An 8,214-nucleotide genomic window follows, 5' to 3' on the forward strand; every position below is an offset into this window, starting at 1 on the left:
AAAGTATGTCAGTAAACAGGAGACTTCAGATAGTGTGGTCATGGATGTGAATGACTGAATGTGATGGTTAATTTTATGTGTCAACTTGACTGGGCCAAGGGATGCCCAGATATCTGGTCAAACATTATTTTGGGGTGTGTATATGAGGGCGTTTCTGGAAGAGATTAACAATTGAATTGGTGAACTGAGTAAAGCAAATGGCCTTCCCGAGGTGCACGGGCATCATCTAATCCACTGAGGGCCTGAAGAGAACAACAATAAAAAGGAAGACTGAATCCTCTCTGTTGGACTACACGAACTGGAAAATTGGTCTCCTGACAAAAGCACTCCTGGCCCTCAGGCCTTCAGACTGACTGGAATCCATGCCATCTTCTCTTTGGCTCTCAGGACTTTAAACTATACCACTGGTATTCCTGGATCTCTGGCTTGCAGATGGCAGACCATGGGGCTTAGCCTTCATAACTCCATGAGCCAACACATTATAATAAATCATATATATTCATATACATGTACGTATATATAAATATATATTATTGGTTCTGTTCTCTGGAGAACACCTAATATAGATTTTGGTATTAAGTGTAGGTCTAGAGGAACAGAATTTTAAAGATGAGTTTTCCAAATTAGTTCTGGGTTTTCTGGAATTAGCTCTCCAATTTGATTAGATTTAAAGAGAAATGACTTTATTTACTTACTTATTTTTGAAGTTTATCTATTTTGAGAGACAGAGAGCAGAGGAGGGGGAGAGAGAGAGAGAGACAGAGAGACAGAGAGACAGAGAGAGACAACCCCAGGCAGGGTCCACACTGTCAGCACGTAGCTCAGTGCAGGGTTTGAACTCACACACCATGAGATCCTGACCTGAGCCGAAACCAAGAGTCAGAAGCTTAACCAACTCTGCCACCCAGGCACCCCAGACACAAATGACTTTATTTACACTAGCAAAGAGAACACTGACGGTCCATAGTGTCTGTGGTGTGAGCTGGCAATAGAGATATGCAAGTATGTGCATTATTACTTCTAATCAACCACTTGTAAGAAGAGAGGAGGTAGGTGACAGTATATATGATACTTTGGAACATTTCCAGAAAACTAAAAAACATAATAAGATTGGCTGCTTGCATCCAGTATTGCTGGACAAAGTAAAGAATGAAAAGCAAGAACTCAGGGATTTAAAGTCCCAGCTCAGGCTCTGTGTAAATTACCTGAAGGCTTATATACATCCCTGAAATAGACCCTTATCTTTTGAAGATGCAAAGATGAGATTGCTGAAAATCAACCCAGAGTCTCCTTCTCCTGTGACTGACTGAACTACAAAGCTTGTTGAACTTCCAACCTCACAAGGTATTTGCTGTTAAAATGAGGATGTTGATTAGGAAAGAATGGGACCTACATTTTGAAATGGGAATGTTTGGAGAGATTCTGATGCATCTAGAAATACGGAGATCCTAAAGTATAATAAGTTGTTTTTTTTCTTTTTCTTTTTCTTTTTCTTTTTCTTTTTCTTTTTCTTTTTCTTTTTCTTTTTGCTAGTAGGAGAGGTCTCTCCACAGCCAATGGAAGTAGCTTCTAAAACTCCAGTGGTATCAGACCTTTCCATCCATAGTAGCATAAGCCATTTCACCTCCATATAATAAGATTAACCATATATTCTGCTTTTTTGCAGGGAACCATAAGGGCTTCCACTGAGGCAGTTGCTTTGTGACATAATGCTGACTCTCCTTAGCACCACCCACACCTGACTCTTTGCTTCTGACCTACAGCTAGATTCTAGTTCCAGTGATGAGGGAGCATAAGGCAAGCTGAGCGCAAAACACAAGCTAATAACACCGGCTTCCCACCCCAGGTGAGATATGTGTAATATTCCTCAGGCATTGGCTGCCCAAGGACAAAGGAAAGGGAAATAAAACCATTGGTTAAATGATAGAGGTCACAGTCTTGCAGGACTTGAGTCTCCATCAGTTTACAAATCTTAGTAAATTACAAGAAAACACAATCTTATCAATAGCCTAATCTCCAGAAACTCCCTACTGTACTAATGATAATGCTTTGCTAGAGGGTAAAACAACCTTAGTTTAACAATAGCCAAGCCTCCAGTAATCTGTTAGTCTCCTTTAGCATATAGAAATCCCTTTAAGAAACTTCCTCTTGACTGTGTCTCCCTCAATGTTATGTAACCAGTCACCCTTCACAACCCCAGTGCAGCTCTTTCTGCCCACGGGTTCTGTCCCTCTGCTTTAATAAAATCACCTTTTTGCACCAAAGATATCTTCAAGTTTCTTTCTTGGCAGTTGTCTCCAAACCCCCACCAACACCCAACACCCCATCAACTCCAAAACCCCAGCTCCCTAAAAGTGAGATGCAGCCCCCTAAAAGTGAGATGCAACATATGGCCCATAGGAGGTGTGTTGCACCCCAAAAGAACTATTTTGAGTATTATAATTACACCAACAAAAATCTGGAGAACATGTATGGAAATGGATACTAAGGAGGAGGGATAATAGTAGAATAAACATAATATAGTTGACCCTTGAACAATGCAGGGGTTAAGGGTGCTGACTTCCCCCACAATCAAAAATAGTATATAATTTTTGACTTTCCCAAAACTTAACTACTAATAATCTACTGATGACCAGAAGACTTGACAATAACATAAACTGATTAACATATATTTTGTATGTTATGTGTATTACATATTGTATTTTCACATAAGGTAAGCTGGAGAAAATAAAATGTTAAGAAAATCATTAAGGGAAAGAAAATACATTTACAGTACTGTATTCATCAAAAAAAAAAAACAAAACCTATAAGTGGACGTATAAACCCATGTAATTCAAGGGTCAACTGTGCAACAGTAAGGCTGATAAATAGATGATATAGGTAGATAGATGATAGATAGATAGATAGATAGATAGATGGTTTTTGCATGTAAATGTCTTTGTTTTCTTTTGTTTCTTGTTCCTTTTCTATGTAACATAAGATAGGTTGGTTTTATATCAAAGTTTTTAAGTACTGTTAATTTTATCTAACAGTATTTAACTCATGGGTTAACAAAGAAAAAAACACTCAAGTGAGACAGGAAAAATGGAGGGACCACATAAAAAAAGTTATTATTTTTTTTTTGTTCCTTTTCAGCCTTCTACTCTTGCGAGAAGCAGCACACCGTCCCCATTCTACATAGGTCTACATATAGCATAGTACTCCTTGTAAGGGACAAAGAGATAATATCTTTGAAGTCTTATAGCACAATAGATAACATGTAAGGAGTGGCAGGGTGGGGTCCTCATAAATATGCTCCAAGACCACTGACTCCAACCACTTTGACACCAAGACCCCTTGACGTCAGGGAATGATGACTTAAGATGGACATCTGGCCCCTGTCCTTGTTTAGATCAGTTCCTGGATGCCTAAGAGGACAGGTGCACCAGACCACAATTGCCAATAAAAATCCCAGACCCCAAGCAAAGATAAGATTCATGCTTTTTTCCTTTTGGAGTCTCCCAGACACTCTCTTTGTATCTCTTTATATATCTTTCTGTATGTATCTTCAAAAAAACTCTTCTTTCACCTCATGCTGGCTTGTGTGATTTTCATCCTTCATGAAGCCAAGGACTCTCTTGGCTAGTCCTGTGGGACTGTCTCTAGGTCCTTGGACCTGGCCTGCTGACATCATAAGGACTTTACCTCCTTTTCTGGAGGAAGAGTGAGTGTGTTTTCTGTTGTACACAGGATAGCTATCATGTTAAGATCTTGTTAGTTTGTCTACTTTGAGATTAAGTATAACTTAAGGAGGTGCTTATGAGTGCCAAACTGACAAATGGTGAAATTATGATGGTTAATTTTATGTTTCAAATTGACTGGGCCAAGGAATGCCCAGATATCTCATTAAACATTTCTAGGTTTGTCTAGGAAGATGTTTCCTGAAGAGATTAGCATTGAATTGATTAACTGGATTAAGTAGATGGCCCTTCTGATGGTGAGTGGGCATAATCCAACCCACTGATGGCCTGAATAGAACAAAAAAGTATAGGAAGAGACAGTTCCCCTTCTTTCTACCTAACTGGATAAGCTTGAGCACTGATCTTCTGTGGTAAGAACTCCTGGCCCTCAGGACATCAAAATATACCACTGGTTTTCTTGGGTCTCCAGTTTGCAGATGACATATCATGTGATTTCTTAGCTTCCATAATCGTGGGATTATAAGGTATTGATTTGTTTCTCTGGGGAATCCTGACTAATAATATTTAGGTATTGAGAATGTTTTTAGAAGATGGGAATTTTAAGAAAAAGTTTTGAAGATTAGTTCTGGGGTTTCTGGAATTGGTTTTCTAATATATTCCCTATTATCTCTGTTTCTCTGGAGAACCCTGACAATTACACTGAGAAAAGTGGTGAGATAAGTCACTGAATTTGGGAAGAACTGGAAACTGAGCCTGGGGTTTTGAGTAGGCCATTTATGTCATTATGAAGTCACCTTCCAGGATTGATAGCTGATCTTTTATTAGAGGGAAAGATAGAGTCAGATACCAGTGTCTTTAGAGGATGATCCAGGGGAGCAATCACTGTAATGTCAGAGAAAGGTAGACAAGTCTCTGCTCTGGCTATATGAGACTCAAAAAGTGTGTTTACTCCCAAAGGAGAATATGTACCATATCTCCTAACCCTGGAGTTTATAAAGTTGTTAAGAAAAAACAAAATCAGTTAATATTTGCAAAGACCAGAAAGCAGTATCCTCAAAAGAATACCATACTTAGTCAAAACAAGGAGATTAAGGAAACATTTTACATCTAAATTGAAAAGCCAGTTTTTTTCCCTTGGTTGGTTGCTTAAAGGGATGGCGGTTACTTGACCTCCAGTCTTGTTTCCCATGGAAAAAGGATCCAGTGTGTGCAACAGAAAGGCTGACAAGGCTGACCTTAAGAAAGTATGGTTGAGGGATGCCTGGGTGGCTCAGTTGGTTAAGTGTCCAATTTTGGCTCAGGTCATGATCTCACAGTTCATGGGTTCAAGCCCCATGTCAGGCTCTGTGCTGACAGCTCAGAGCCTGGAGCCTGCTTGAGATTCTGGGTCTCCCTGTCTCTCTCTGCTCTTGCCCCGCTCACACTCTGTGTGTGTCTCTCTCAAAAATAAATAAAGATTTTTTTTAAAAAGTCATTTTAAGATAGTTTGGTGGATAATAAATAATGCTAGCCAATTTTTTTGTGTGTTGTACAAGTATGAGAAAATAAGGGAAGTTAAGTAAGCTTTGTTCACAATAAGGTTAAAGGTGAGACTAAAAATGGTTCTAAACTCAGAATAACAGCTGATGAGGGAGGACTTTTACAAATAAAATATGCCAACAAAAATGGGAGGGAGGAAGAGGCAAAGAGCCAATAAGAGTAAGAACATCCTTTTATTGAGTATGTTAATAATAAGTTCCAGTTTAACAAATTAGGAATCAAGACAATTGGTTCTGTTTCTAGTTGATTGGCCTTCTAGGCTAACTAGTTTTATATTGTCACTGTCTGTCTGGGGTGCCTGGGTGACTCAGTCGGTTAAGGGTCCAACTTCAGCTCAGGTCATGATCTCACAGATTGTGGGTTTGAGCCCCGAGTCGGGCTCTGTGCTTACAACTCAGAGCCTGGAGCCTGCTTCAGATTCTGTGTCTCCTTCTCTCTCTGCCTCTCCCCCACTCACACTCTGTCTCTCTCTGTCTCAAAAATAAATCAACGTTAAAAAAATGTATATTGTCAGTGTCTGTAATGAAGGTGTTATTCCCAGACCTTGATACATATCATTTGATTTTTCTGAACCACCGCAGCTCATAAATAGGAATTTGGAAAAGATGGAGACAGCAGTAAAGCCCACAGATAGGTTTGGCCATTCCTGTGGAAATAGATTTGTGCTCACAGGTTCTCATGTCTGATAGTCAGCAAGTTTACAGGTGTTCTTTGTGACACAGTGGCATTAGGGCAACAGAGGTGAGAGCTATAAGGGAGGCTTTATCAGTTAACTATTCTTACATATCAAACCACCCCCAAACTCAGTGACTCAAGGCCGTGAGCATTTGTCATTGCTCACAAGACTACAGGCTGGCTGGGTGTTTCTTTTGGTCTTGACCACGTTTACTTTTGCAGCTGAAGGCAGTTGTGATATGAGAACAGGGCTCCACTGATATGACTGGACTCCCTCTCAGGCTTTGAAATTGGCAGCAGTCAGTCTGGTCTAGGCTGCCACTTGGCTAGGATGGGTGGGCCATGTGATGCCTTATCCTCCAGCAGACTCACCTGGAATCATTCATGTGGTCTTTCTCAGGATCTGAAAACAAAACAAAACAAAAAGGTAAGCACAGAAAACTTTCCCAAACCTAGGCAAGAACCAATACGTCTTCACTTCTAGCACATCCTACTCACCACAGCAAGTCACGAAGCCAGCCAAGATCTGGGGGTTATGGAAATAGTTTCCACGTCTTGATAGGAAGGAGTAGCCACTGTGACAAACAAAATGAGATAAAGAATTACAGACATACTTGGAATAAGTCTTATAAGGGGGCTTTAGGGTGTCAAAATATAAAATGAGACACATTTTTAAGAGTTTATTGGAGCAAAAATCAGTTAGAATCAGTCAGTGCCAAACTAGGAGTGATTAGGAATGCTCTGGCCCACAAGAACTCGGGGAAAGACTTATAAAGAGAAGGTGTGGAAGTAAAGAAAAGACATTATTAATTGGCTATAGCTTAAAGTCTAGTTGGTTGTTTAGGATTGGTTGTCCATAGCATCATGATTTTGCAAACTTGAGGTATTTACAAGCTTGGATTTTTGTTTGCTTACATAGACACTCAAGCATTAGAGCCACCTCAGTCAGCTTCCTTGTGAATTAATTTAACAAGGGGCAGAGTAAGTATCCACCAACAACTCTTGGTCAAAGAAAAATGCAAGAGAACAGTCTACTGCATACTGTCTAACATATAATGTTAACAGATAAGAACTGAGGGACCTGTAGCAATATTTGCAACTAGGACAGGTGTCCACAGAACGAAAGATGCAGTGTGAACTATCGAGCTGAGTTTGAAGGAAGCAAGGCTACATCCTAGAATATTTCAGTGAAGACAGGAAAATGCCCAGGGATCAGATGAAACTGAGAATATCTCAAATGCTATCAATATTACATCAAGTAAAACCAATAACGAGTCTTCTATAGTCTCCTCCCCCCAATATGCCTGTACTTCCACAAGCCAGTAGATGGTGAGCATGAAATTCAGAAGGGCTTACAGTATAAAATAAAAATACTACTGGATATTATTGAAGTCATAACTTGATATGACTGAGAAATAACTGAAAATTATACAACTTTAGAAATAAGTCGTCGTGTCGCTGTGCATTAGACAGACAGAATCAGATGTATAAAGTGTAAAGTGAATTCATTTATTGAAAAAATAAAGTTAGATTTTTTCCTAAGAATATTTTATTTACTAAAGAAGTTGTACTAGCAGCTAAATCTATTTCTTTAATTTATTTTTTAAATATAAATAAGTTAAAAACTGTTGAGCCAAATACAAGTTTGATTTTTTTTTTTTTTTAGGCACCTGAGTTTCCAATTGCAAAACCTTTGTTTTACAATTCCACCAAAATTCTTGGGGCACCTGGGTAACCCAGTTGGTTGAGCATAGGATTCTTGGTTTCGCCTCAGGTAATGATCTCGCAGTTTCATGGATTTGGGCCCCAAATTGACTCTGCACTGGCAGTGCAGAACCTGCTTGAGATTCTCTCTCTCTCTCTCTCTCTCTCTCTCTCTCTCTCTACCCCTCCACTCACACTGTCTCGTCTGTCTCAAAATAAATAAACTTAAAAAAAAATTTACAATTCCACCAAAATTCTTATAGAAGAGAAACATTTACAAAATTGGTAAGGAATTTGGAGGAAGGGTCAATTAGAACTAGATATGGTAAAGTAGCCCTATTTCAGAACTTAAAAAGAAAGAAAGAAAAGCACCTGGGAGGGTAGGATTCATGTTTAGAAGTGTTTACCATATTTCCATAGGTTCCTTACTTTTGTGTATTTTGTTCTGCTCTGTGTTATACAGTTCACAGCCATCATCATTTCCCATCTCTCTGTTGTATAAAATATAATCTGATGGTTATATTTTATTCCAATAAAGATATACTTATATTAACCTACACTCACTTGTACTTCAAATTTCCTGTGATCTCCCTAGTTGTGTGCTACTATCAAATGT

The sequence above is a fragment of the Prionailurus viverrinus genome, chromosome F1 (assembly GCF_022837055.1).
Source record: "Prionailurus viverrinus isolate Anna chromosome F1, UM_Priviv_1.0, whole genome shotgun sequence".
Lineage (NCBI taxonomy): Eukaryota > Metazoa > Chordata > Mammalia > Carnivora > Felidae > Prionailurus > Prionailurus viverrinus.